Below are 13852 nucleotides of genomic sequence, written 5' to 3' on the forward strand. Positions count from 1 at the left end.
ACACCTGTTCTGGCCAGCTTGCACTGGTTGCCAATATGTTTCCGGGCTAGATTCAAAGTGTTGGTATTAACCTATAAAGCCTTATAAGGTGCGGGACCACGATACCTTGCGGAACGCCTCTTCCGATATGAACCGGCCCGTGCGCTACGTTCTGCTACGAAGGCCCTCCTCCGGGTTCCAACTCACAGGGAGGCCCGGAGGGTGATGACAAGATTGCTAGTCAGGCGGTATATAAATTTAATAAATAAATAAATAAATAAATAAAATATTCACACTAAAATGATGAAGAATTGTCATGAGATATTTTTTTAAAAAATCCACAAATCATTGCAGAAACATGGAGAACTGAATTTATGATTGGAAAAATGAGAAAGTGAGATAACCAAAAATTAACAGCTCTTTCCATCTCTAGCTGTTCTATATCAATTTGAAAACCTGCATTTATTTCAGCGTAACCAGAGTTTTTTACAGTGTGATTCTAGCTGAAAGCCTTCCAGTGCCAAGCAAAGACGGAATCCTGTATGGTTGTTTATTTTTTGTGTAGCATTTATTAGTTCATTAATAATAATAATAATAATAATAATAATAATAATAATAATAATAATAATAATAATAATAATAATTCTATCCCATCCTTCTGCCCTATAATAGGGCACTCAGGGTAGCTTACAACAAAATCGCACACATACATAATAAAATTGTACACAATAAAGAACACAAAAACAAAGTAAACTAAAATACATAAAATACAATATTATATATGCATATATATATATATAAGACAGTTTTGAAAGCAACAAACAGAACTTCACTCAAACTTGGTAACAGCATTTGTATGTTGGCAGCTGATGAAGGTGGAAGCTGAAACATTTTGTTAATATAATAAAAACCTCTGGTTAATCACAATTACGTTCATATATATATAGGGGAGTGGTACTAAAGGGACTAAAAATTTAAAAATAAAAATAAAAAACATAACAACAGTCTCAGGCTCTCCCATCAGTCCATTCTTCTTCTTTATGGTAGTGACTCCTTGATAGCTAGTCCATTTCTGGAAGTCTTTAGAGGTTCGGCCAACTGCATACACAGGTGACAAAGGGTTCACATCTTGTGGTCACAACCCTATCTAAATGTGTGTGTGTGTGTGTGTGTGTGTGTGAGAGAGAGAGAGAGAGAGAGAGAGAGAGAGAGAGAGAGGGGGAGAGAGAGAGAGAAATGATACTGAATCTGATGTAATGTTTTGTGGTTTTACAGAACTAATAAAATTAAATACATCTATAGGGCTATGTGTCAATGTGTGTTTGTATCTTCCAGAACATGTAAAAAAAATATGCCTTATGTGGGCTTTCAAGCCCACAAGTTTAGAATCATGTAGAGCAGGGATGCTCTAGCTTGAAAGGTCTGTAATAGGGAACCTACTATACTCATGTAGGCTCCTTGCACAATTTAGAACTCTAATCATGGAGGGCTCTCAGTCTTGCAGGCAAGCTACACAAGTAGAGCAGAATCCCCCCTCTGATGCATGGAGGACATGGTGCAGGGCAACAGCAGTACACTGGAGTGGAACCAGTGAATACATCCCTACTCTGCCCCTCATTGTGTAAGGACAAGAATGACTAGATAAGGCTAAAGAGTGAGATAGATGAAACAATCAACATTTTTTATTTCATTTTCTCCTCTCCCACACCAATTCCTTCCTCTAATCTAAATCGGAGTGCACATTAGGTATCTACAACAAACTGCCAAACCATCACTGTGCCTTTTGGAATTCACTCTAGGAGAAGAAATTTCTGAAGATGTGGAAAGCTAAATATACTCCAGATTTTCTCAGTTGGCTTCATTTGCAAAGAAACACCCTCCTCCCGGTATAAGCATTCAAAAATCCCCCCAACTTTACTGTGTTCTACATCTTCTGGGCAAAGGATCTACAGTATGAGCAAGGCAGGGTGCTCCAAGTCCCAATTGCATTTCTTTTTGATCCAACTCCAATCCCAGGAATCTAATTCTTAGCTCACACGGAGTTTAGAACTGCATATGACTCTAAGGATGTGGAGATTTTTCAAAACATGCTTTGAGACCAGATGAACTGAGGGCAGCAGATAGTAATAAGTAGTAGTAGGGGGGATTTTCAGCAGCAAACTAGCATACCCCCCTGATCGGGACTTGGAGTATGATGCCAGGTCTGAGGCCTTTGACTGCTTCTGCTTTAAAATAAAAGTGTTGTTATTAACCACAGGGGTGTGTTTTTTTAAGAATTATTAACACAACACATAGTTTGGCCCTTATTTCCAATGATGTAGTAGTAAATGTTGAAGTGCAGCAGCTCATCATGACAACTCCCATAGCCACACCCTCAAGGGCAGTCCAAAAATTTGGGTTGCAGTGTTGATCCATCATTGTAAACACACACATATACTCCAAAGAGCAGCAGTACGTAGCACAATACCCAGTCATCATGGCTACAATCCTATATATAGTTTCCTGGGAGTAAGCTCAACTGACCTTAGTAATGCTTACTTTGGGCTTCATAGGTTCAACTTGTAAAACACATTGACCTTTATCAAAACACCTTCAGTCTGCTGAAATGAAACCTTGAGTTTTGAATTCGAAGTGCAAACAAACATATAAAGAAGGGTTTCCCTGCAAATGTTAACTAAGAACCCCATAAAAAGGGGGAAAGAAGTATTCACCCTTTGCTTCGTTGCTTTACTCATTATCCGAGTTCCTCATGCCAACCAAATAATGTTTTAATTGAATTGTAATTTGGTATTTTAATTATGTATGTATTTGATAATTGATTTTAAGTTGTAGACTGCTTAAAGCCATTTTGGCATATAAGTGGTATATAGATAAATAAATATATAAAATCTGTTACAAGCAAACTTGAACACCTCATTTGTTTGCTGGAGCAAGTAGGGGCAGTCAGTTGCTGTGGTGCTCTGCCAGATGATGTCATCACTCCTGCTCTCAAAAAAGCCCCAGAGCCACACTCCTCTGCATTTCCCCTCCAATATACCACAGTTTATTTCATTAATGTTAGAAGAAGCTAATTTTTGTGTGATTGTTGCTATTGTTATCTTTGAGCTTGACCCTTGTGCTTAAAAGTAACAGCATATTATCAGTAACCTTTCTAAAGCATAATCTCCAAGATGAATGATAATCTACCTCTGGCAATTGTGTTCCGTGTCACTTGTTAAGCAATTTTCACATACCCTGTTTAAGATTTGGAAAGATAATGTTGGAAAAGTCTAAAAGAAGTGTCTTTCCTTTTCCCTTGAGAGTACTCATTACATTGGAGGTTGACTTTGTAAATCAGGACAGGGGAAAAAAATCTAATAAAAATATTTTCTAAACAAGGAAGCAATGTCCTTGCCTTTCACATTCTAAAAGATGAGCATGACCCTCAGAAGAACACATTTGAAAACATTCCACAAATAACTTAGCATTGGTGAATGTAACACCTTCATATTAACCTGCCACAAATCAAATGGAAAATGAACATTGAGTTCAAGTTGAGTGAAAACATCATTTCTCAGATTGAGGATATAACTCTGAGGCCCATTTTTAAAAGAAAAAGAAAAAAAAGGGGGGGAAGCAGGTTCTGGCTTCACTTGCTAACAGTTCTGCACAGGAACTTCCAGAAGCCATATGAGATTTTTTTTGTAAAAAAGGCAAAACAGTATTTGTGTTTGTGGGAAATCTCTACAGAGATGTTTCAGAAGTTATAGCAATTCACCTGTCAAATGTATATTCCAATAAGCCACACTACTTCTGAATATGACCTACGTTATTAACATTTTTGTGCTAAGCAAGGAGAGGTGGAGTCCAGTCACCTTCCACCATGCAATGACTGCATATTCATGCACACCCTTAGGGCCAATATCCAGGCCGGAATTTACAAAACCAGCCACATGTACCTAACCCAAAAAATTATGGATGGGTGACAGACAGAGGTGGCAATCTTGTCAATGACTGGATGCTTGAACCACCAGCACCAATTGCAGTTTTGGGATGTTGTCATGCAAATGAGTGCATTCCTGTCAACTGCCAAACTTTTCATGCATACCCAATGGACTTATTTGCACTGCTATGTGCAAACTACAATCATGTAGTAACCGGGGGGGGGGGAGCAGATGTAGACTTTGCACTTGAACTTCAGGATTCAGAAGATGACTGCAGTGGTCACAACCATTAACATTAAATTTAATAAAACATTTGTAAATAAAAACATATGCATATTTAATAGTTGCTGAAGACACAAAACTAATATATGTTTCTTACAATAATACTAAGTTACCTGTTATCTATACATTGGGTAAAATTACATGAAATGTGGATCCACACATTGTTCACATGTTACAGCATAAGTTAGAAAAATAAAAAAGTTAGAAAAAATTGCTTCAGCCATCTTGATGATATCATAAAAAGCTGAAGCAACCAGCCAGAATGGGCAATCAGGTGAAAATATAATCCAGATACATATACCTTTCAAAAACATCATAATGAAAATTTGCCACCTTACATGATACCGGTATGTCAAATTACAGCTCTTGGCCCTTGGACTAAATAGAGTATTATTTAAGTGTGTGGTGGAATTGCTATACAGCCACAAGCATGGCTATATACTATAGCCAGCATGTATTTTTTCCATTACTCAATGTTAAATTGAAAATACCCCCATGCCATTCTGATTCTTCCCATAAGCTCATTTGGAAATAAAATGTTTAAATACTTATAGTCCTGAACTCAGAAACAACCCTCTAAATTTGCTTAACAGCCCTCTAAATTTTCATGGCGATACACAAAACAGTCAGAGAGAATCGAGAGTTCAAAGAGTAAAAAGAGAGGGGAAAAACCAGACTCTAATTTTTTCTGTCAGTGTTCTCATAACTACTTGAAATTAATTAAAAACCAGCCATGTTCACAAAGTACCTATAATCCTATTACTGATATTGCCCCATACTCTGACCTTCATCTTCTGCAGTTTAAAAGTTAATTTTTAAAAATAATTTAAGAAATTTAGCATTGGAGTCAATGATAAGCCCTGGCATGCTCAGTAAGAACCAACTGTTAGTGTTGTGAAAGCCAGACTCACAGCTGCTTGGCTTAGCTAATCAGGGGCCACACCCATGCAAGACCTTTATTTCACTTTAGACAATCATGGCTTCCCCCAAAGAATCCTGGGAAATGTAGTTTGTGAAGGGTGCTGAGAGGAGACTCCTATCCTCTGACAGAACTCCAGCGGCCAGAGTGGTTTAGCAGTCAGACATTCTGATTGAAGCTCTGTGAGGGGAACAGGGCATCTCCTAGCTCACTTCCTTCACTATCTACACATTCCAGGAATCTTTGGGAGAAGCCATGACTGTCTAAAGTGAAATAAAGGTCTGATGTGGATGTGTCAAGAGACAGCTTTGGTTTAAATTTGGATTGGAGACTACATGTGCCTGCTGTTGAATAAAAAGGTGGGGGAAACACTGAAAAACAATGATACTGTTCACAATGTTTTCCTTTCAGCAAAGAAAGGGCCTTCCTCTCTGCCCAGTGCTCACCTACCCAATCTCCTCCCCTCCCCTTCCTCCCTCCCTTCTCCCCTCCCTGCCCCTCCCCCAAGTCAATTTCACCTATCCTAAGCATGATTGCACAGGAGTAAATCCCACTGACCTCAAAAAGCATGCAAATGGTTAAACCTTCCCTCCCCCTCCTCCTCCCCCTCCTCCCCCTCCTCCTCCCCCTATACCCTCCCTCTTGCCACTTCCCTCCCCTTCCTTTGCCCCTCCCTCCCTCCCTCCCCATCCCCATCCCTTCCTTCCCTGTCCTCTTTGTTCCCCTTCCCCATGGTCAGTTTTACCTATCTTAGGCATGATTGCACAGGAGTAAATCCCACTGAACTCAATAAGCATGCAAATGATCGAACCAGCCCTCCCCTCCTCCTCACTCCCATCACATCCCTTTTGCCCCTTCCCTCCCCTTCCTTTACCCCTCCCCTTCCAATCCCCTCCTTCCCTCTCCCCCTCTATCTGCTCCCCTCTCCCCTCCCTTCTTCCTTCCTTCTCCTCTCCCCTCCCCTCCTCCTCCCCCATGGTCAGTTTTACCTATCCTAAGCATGATTGCACAGGAGTAAATCCCAATAAACTCAATAAGCATGCAAATGATCAGACTTGCCTTTCCCCTCCTTCCCCTCTCATTTCCCTTCTTCCTCCCCTCCCTTCTTCATTCTTCTCTCCTCCCCTGCCCACTCCAGCCCTCCTTCTCTCCTCCCCATGGTCACTTTACCCATCCTAAGCATGACTGCATGGGACTAAATCCCATGAACTCAATAAACATGCAAACGATCAATCAATTCTCAGCAAACTTGCACAGGATCCCATTTCTCCCAGATTAAAAAGCATAGAAATTCACTAATAGGCAACAAAAAACCTTGCAGTTTAAGAACACACGTATAGCCCACAGATATTTCTATCAAACTTTAAGAAGCAGGGAAATTGGGCAGCTATGTCAATGCACCAGGGGAACAGGAGACCTGAGCTCCTCTCTGAGATATTGGACTGCCCTACACATTTGTCAAAATGCAAACACAATTTGGTTTGGTCTTTCACAGTCCAATCCACTTCCTGTGTAGCTTGGAAAAATTTGGTAACATGTGCCTCTGAGCATATGGTGAGTGGTGGCAACACCTGCAATCAGCCCAAATAACAGAAACAAGACATGTGCTGTGCTGATCTTGTTTCATCAGGGAGGAAGCAACAATATTAAAACAACTGATATAGTTCAGATAGTCACTTTGACTATTTACCTTTAAATATGTTTTGCAATTTTAGTAAAGTTTCCTATAATAAATAAATAAATAATAAATAAATAAATAATAAATCATTCTCTTTTGGTTCTGTTTTTGTGAATATGTGAATATGTGAAGTACAGCAACACTTTGCAACACTAAAAGGCTATGGTCTGAAAGGCTATGGTCTGAAAGCACATAAGGGCAGCTCCTTACTGAAGCTAAGCAAGGTCAGGTGTGGTCAATGCCTGGATGGGAGACCGCCTGGGAACCATATGTAAGCCGCCTTGGATTTCAATCATGAAAAGAAAGGTGGGGTAATAAATGAATAAATAATAATAATAAAGAGCTCCAAAACAATTGTGGAATAATGGCACTGGTTTCCAGTAGACATCAGGAGTGTCTCAGTTTGCACAAAAACAGTGGGAGGTGAAATATATTCTAGCAAAATTCTAGGTGTGTTCTATGTTTTTAATTGACCATGCCCACCTTTCCTTAAGTGGAGTGGTTTAAGCCTAGCCTGAAAACATGCACCTTGGGCAGCCCAAATGTTTTTTCCCAACAACTAGCGTCATTGCTTAAGTAGCAACAAATTGTAATCAGTCTGACTTTACATCAAACTGCAGTTTCAGATTCAACTGTCAATGCACCCAAAATAATAGAAAAAGAACCTCCAGTTTGAAACACAAAAGGCTGCATTCACCATCATATGACAGTGACCAATAAAAAGGCTTTGACATTAATAAAAATAAATTTGACACAGATTCCTAGGATGAATAATGAGAGAAATATAATTTTCTAGGTTAGATTCTCTGTAGAAACAGTAGTAACACAGGAAAGAAGCAAAGTAAGAAGAACACCAACAAACATACCAAAATGTAATTCTCCGTCTTTGGAGGTAGCAGGTGTTGCCATCACTCACCATATGCTCAGAGGCACATTTTACCAAATTCTTCCAAGCTACACAGGAAGTGTATTGGACTGTGAAAGAGCAACCCAAATGGTGTTTGCATTTTTACAGATCTGTAGGGCAGTACAATATCTCAGAGAGGAAGTCAGGTCTCCTGCTTCCCTGGTGTATTCACTATAGATGCCCAATTTCCCTGCCTTTTAAAGTATGATAGAAATATCTGTTGGCTATAGGTAAGTTCTTAAACCGCTAGGATTTTGGCGTATTAGTGACTATATATAAAGAGGGGTTGTATATCCCACTTCTGACATTCATATGTTCATTTGAAGGCTGGAACAGAGCTTACATAAGAAATTGTTTCATACCTAGTTAGACTATTGGTCCATCTAGCTCAGTATTATGTACACTGACTGACAGCAGCTCTCCAGGATTTCAGAGAGAGCTCTGGAGATGCCAGGGACTGAACCTGGAACCTTTTGCATACAACACCTGCACTCTATTACTGAGCTGTAGCCCTTCCTCAATGGTGAAGATGCCCAACAACTTTAAAGAAAGAAGAGTATGAGGATTCTACTTACATGAGACTTGTTGCAAGCATAATACCTTCAAACTTTCCCAAACTAGGCTCCTACCCAATGTGTGAAGCACTTATAGTAGATAACAACCAAAAATAAAAAACAGAAAATCACTTCTAGGGGAAAATAACAGTGGTTAGAGATAGATATAAAACCTTATCTTTTTATTTTCTCCTGATTTTATTTTTAAATACAAAAAAATCAAGAGTTGCTATTGAACTTCAAATTTAGGAAATCCACTTGCCAGAAAAGAATATAAGAAGAGTGTGATGTTCCTGTGTCTCCAGGATTACCATCTCCTGATTCCGAAATGCCTGGATCAGAAAATCCCAGGATCAGCCTGTGTCAGATATGCCCTCTGAACCACAAGTTTCAGCCCCACTAACTTTTCTCCAAAAGATGATAACTGGTATCTGTAAAATTCGTATAGGTATAGGTACAGAAAAGGATCTTAGTATGGTAGGACTTGACCTAGATGACACGTGGGATTTTGAATCAAACAAATATAAATTTTATTATATCCAAGATGTTAAATGTGATAGTACATACATAAGTTGGAATTGGCCCCATCATACCTACCTATCCTACCCCACTAAGTGTAATTAAATCCTCCCCCAAAACCACAGCCCTTCTAACTAGATTATTGATCCCTATTCCTATCTAACTCTGTCAAATCCCAACAGTTTTTCACTTCAAAATTCCCCTCGAAATGCTCACTCATGCATCCCTCCTACCTGTCAGTCATACCTCATCTGCACCTACTATCATTCTATTAACCCTTTCTTGCCTGAATACAATTACAATACAATTTTAAATATATATTCTGATTTTGTAACAAAGAGCACTGCTGGATGAGACCAAAGGCCCATCTAATCCAGCATCCTGTTCTCACAGTGACCAACCAGGTGCCTATTGGAAGCCCACAATCTTGTCCTTTATCTTTAGAACTGCTTTTGGGAGTCTGTTTGAACCAATTTCAACATCTGTCTAAAAGCCTGAATTTCAAAATGGGACCAAGAAGGGAATAATTGGTCAGGCCTCCTCATTTATGGGCCCGTTGATACTACAGAATATACAACAAGGCCTGGAGGCTGCTACATCTATTGTACCTCTTCTGTTGGATACCGTGGGAGCTGTCCCCATGATGCCTAGCTACTCAAACTACATAAACTTAGAAATGCCTGCAGTTGCTGTGCACCCCTCTTCTCTTTCCCATACACATCTGGTCCTGTATGCTCCCCCACACTAAATCTTGGACGGTGGTGAAGAAGAACCAATCTGTGCCAGGAGGTGTTGCAGTTAAACAGAACCATCTAGGTCTTTTGTACACTTGATGATATCATCTGGTACACACACAGTGGGGCCTAGAGGCCCAAACCCCACTTGGAAAAGATTTTTAAAAATGAATTCATTTCCAGACCTCCAGAGCATACCACACTACTTTCATGAAGCTGAACAGAGACAACAAGGGGGAAAAGTGACTGGGGAGGGGGTGGGGGAGAACATTAAGGTTGTTACCTATAGAGCTATTTTAGGTGTTCCTAAGGATAGGTATATGCCCACTGGACTTTTTAAAAAAAACTTTTTATTCTATAAGAAGCTAACCTTCACCAAACCAACAAATTGCTTTTAAAACTTGAGATTCAAAAGCAGTTTGGAATGCATGAGGTGGCAGTGGTGGTGGTGGAAGAGGAAGAAGCAAAGCCTTTGAGTGCAATGGTGTGATGTGTACAAATGTTTGGAGCCTAGTCCAAGTGTGTCGGTGTGGATACTGTCTCTAAGGCCACAACCTTATACCCATTTACCTGGGAATAAGCTCCACTGCCATTAGTGGGACTTGCTTCTGTATAGACATGTAGAGAATTGTGCTGAGAAACACTGCAGACTTTTTTTTTCCTTTTTGTGAACTCTGTAGCACCCAGCTAGTTTGTCAGCTTCACTTTATTACAGATTTACTGTACATGACATGACAGTAGAACACGTCTCACGGTTCTTCTTTAGCACACTGAAATCTCGGTTAATGACAGGGCCTAGAGCACTAACTCAAAATTACATGTTTTGGGATGTTATTCAGCAACAGCCAAACACAAAACTTTAATTTGCAGGAAAATAATGTCCTCAAAGCACAAACAATATATCTGCTACATAATGGTAAGGGGCACAGGAGGATAATGGGAGGGGGGAACCCTAACATCATATATCACTGCTTTTCATCTTTTCCTTTATTTTCTTTGTTCCTTTCAAATGTGTGTTTATGCTGGCTGCATGAAGGTGGCAGATGTCGCCTGAGACTTTATCTTGGGGACTGACAAGGTTCCTGTACTACAGACGCATTGTGCATGCAGGAGGGACTCACTTTATGACTCGGACGCAAGAACAAATATGATATACATCCCAATTTCCTTCTGTCTCACAAAGGAGAGCTATTTCTTTGCTCTTTTAGTGCAGAATTTAATTTGGGCAAGAAATCCAACAAAGTACAGTCCATGTTTCATCTCTCTTTCTCAGCCTAAATGCCAGATCCTGTTTGACAGCTGTGAGAACGAAAGTTAGCATTGTACAAAAGATTTAGGAACAGGAAATGTGATCTAATTTTTTGAAACAAAAGTTACAGCACCATAATCCCTGTCACAGGAAAGTCTGACAACACCCGAAGGGGCAATGGAGTATCTATAGGCTATAACTCAAAGACATGTGTATGCACCATCTGAAGAGAGTTGCTGTATACAGCAGACTTCATTGGAGATATGAAATAATATGAAAGAGAGTGGTGTTTATCTTAAACAAAATAAACTCATTTTTTTTAAGAAAGTACACTCTGATGGTAAAGCATAATAGTCTATACTAGCTGAATTCAAATGTTAGGGAGAAAGAGAATGGTGGGAAGGAGGAGGAACTGGAATTGATTATAGCCCTGAGAATATCAGTCCAACCAATCAGAGGCATGCTTAAACTTATAATAATAATAATAATAATAATTTAATTTGTGGGTCGCCTATCTGGCCAATGGCCACTCTAGGCGACGTACAATTTAACAACAATACATTACATCATAATAAAATACATCATAAAATACAATATAACAATAAAACAATAAAACAGTTCCAGTACAGAGTAGTAGGCTATTCGTCGTAAAAATTTAACCCTCCCCGTAAGTCCCAAAGGCCTGTCTGAAGAGCCAGGTCTTCAAAGCTTGGCGGAATACATTCAGGGAAGGGGCATGTCGAAGGTCATACGGGAGGGAGTTCCAGAGAGTGGGGGCCGCCACTGAAAATGCCCTCTCTCTTGTCCCCGCCAACCTAGCTGTTTTAGTTGGCGGGATTGAGAGAAGGTCCTGTGTGGCTGATCTTGTTGGGCGGCATGGTTGGTGGTGCTGGAGGCGCTCCATCAGATAAACTGGGCCGAGACCGTATAGGGATTTAAAGGTTAATACCAACACCTTGAATTGGGCCCAGAAAATAACTGGTAGCCAGTGTAGGTCGAACAACACTGGGGTGATGTGTTCCCGGCAGCGACAGTTTGTAAGTAGTCGAGCCGCAGCATTTTGTATAAGTTGTAATTTCCGGACCGTTTTCAAGGGTAACCCCACGTAGAGCGCATTACAGTAATCCAACCGAGAGGTGACCAGGGCATGTACCACCAGTGGGAGCTGATGAGCAGGAAGGTAGGGCTGCAGTCTACGAATGAGGTGTAATTGATACCAAGCTGCCCAGCTCACTGCCGAAATCTGAGCCTCCATGGACAGCTTGGAATCAAGAACAACCCCAAGGCTGCGGACCTGGTCCTTCAGGGGCAATTTCACCCCGTCGAACACCAGGTCAACATCTCCCAGCCTTCCCTTGTCTCCCACGAGTAGCACCTCAGTCTTATCAGGATTCAACTTCAGCCTGTTCCTTCCCATCCATCCACTCACGGATTCCAGGCACTTGGACATGGTCTCCACAGCAGACTCTGGTGAAGATTTAAACGAGAGATAGAGCTGAGTGTCATCCGCATATTGGTGACACTGCAGCCCAAATCTCCTGATGATTGTCCCCAGCGACTTCATATAGATATTAAATAGCATGGGAGAGAGGATAGAGCCCTGTGGCACACCACAATTGAGAGGCCAAGGATCTGAAACCTCCTCCCCCAATGCTACCTGTTGATGCCTGTCGGAAAGAAAGGAATGGAACCACCGTAGTACAGTGCCTCCTATTCCCGATTCCTCCAGGCGATGTAAAAGGATACTGTGGTCGACAGTATCAAAAGCTGCTGAGAGATCGAGGAGGACAAGAAAGGTGAATTCTCCCCTATCTAATGCCCTCCTCATATCATCAACCAGAGCGACCAATGCTGTTTCAGTTCCATGTCCAGTCCTGAAACCCGATTGGTATGGATCCAAATAATCCGTTTCATCCAAGTGTGTCGACAACTGATTAGCCACCACTCGCTCAATGATCTTGCCCAGGAATGGTAGATTCGAAATTGGGCGAAAGTTATTCAAAACTTGGGGATCCAAGGACGACTTCTTTAAGATGGGCTTTACAATTGCCTCCTTGAGTGCTAATGGCATTACACCCTCCTCCAAGGATGCATTGACCACCGCCTTAATCCCCTCGCCCAATTTCTCTTTGCAGCTCACAAGGAGCCACGATGGGCAAGGATCAGTTAGACAGGTGGTAGGCTTCACAGTCAAGAGCACCTTGTCCACATCCTCAGAAGGAAGAGGTCGAAACCGATCCCATTTGACCGGATTGCAACTGGCCAACTCTGTTTCATTTACTGTGTCCACGACGTACGGAATTGAGCTCCGTAAATGTTCGATTTTGTCGGCAAAGTGCTTTGCTAATTTGTCACAGGAGGCCTTAGACTGTTCCAAGGGTTCCTGAGCAACTGGACCAACCAGGCTTCAGACCACTTTGAACAACCTCCTGGGACAGCACTCTGCAGATGCAATAGAGGCAGCAAAGAACCTCTTCTTTTCTGCCTTTATTGCCACTTGGTAGGCAGTTACTGCTGCTCTAACCTGTGTCCGGACATCTTCGGAACGGGATTTCCGCCACCAGCGTTCTAGTCGTCTCACCTCCTGTCTCAGATTTCGCAACCGTGGAGTATACCAAGGTGCTAACTGAGTTCTGTTCAGGGGGAGAGGACGTTTCAGCGCCACGCGGTCCAGAGCCCTGGTGATCCCCTCATTCCACTCCATCACCAGGGTATCGACCGTGCGGCCTTCAGCAGGTTCCAATTCCCCAAACGCAGTCAGGAATCCTTCTGGATCTATTAGGCATCTGGGGCGGACCATTGTAATAGGTCCTTTTCCCCTACGGAGGGTGTGTGGTATCGAGAAGTCTATATTTACCAGATAGTGGTCTGACCATGACACAGGGGTGGAAGAAGCCACCCCCAACTTCAGAACACTTCCCTCCCCTCCCAGGACAAATATAAGGTCGAGAGCATGACCGGCTACATGGGTGGGCCCAATATTACTAAGGTGCAGTTCCCAGGAAGCCATGGTTTCCAGGAAATCCCGAGGGGCTCCTACGAGAGTGGCCTCAGCATGTACATTGAAGTCTCCGAGAATTAACAGCTCTGGGGACAACGCACGTACAG

Source organism: Rhineura floridana, chromosome 5, assembly GCF_030035675.1.
Source record: "Rhineura floridana isolate rRhiFlo1 chromosome 5, rRhiFlo1.hap2, whole genome shotgun sequence".
NCBI lineage: Eukaryota > Metazoa > Chordata > Lepidosauria > Squamata > Rhineuridae > Rhineura > Rhineura floridana.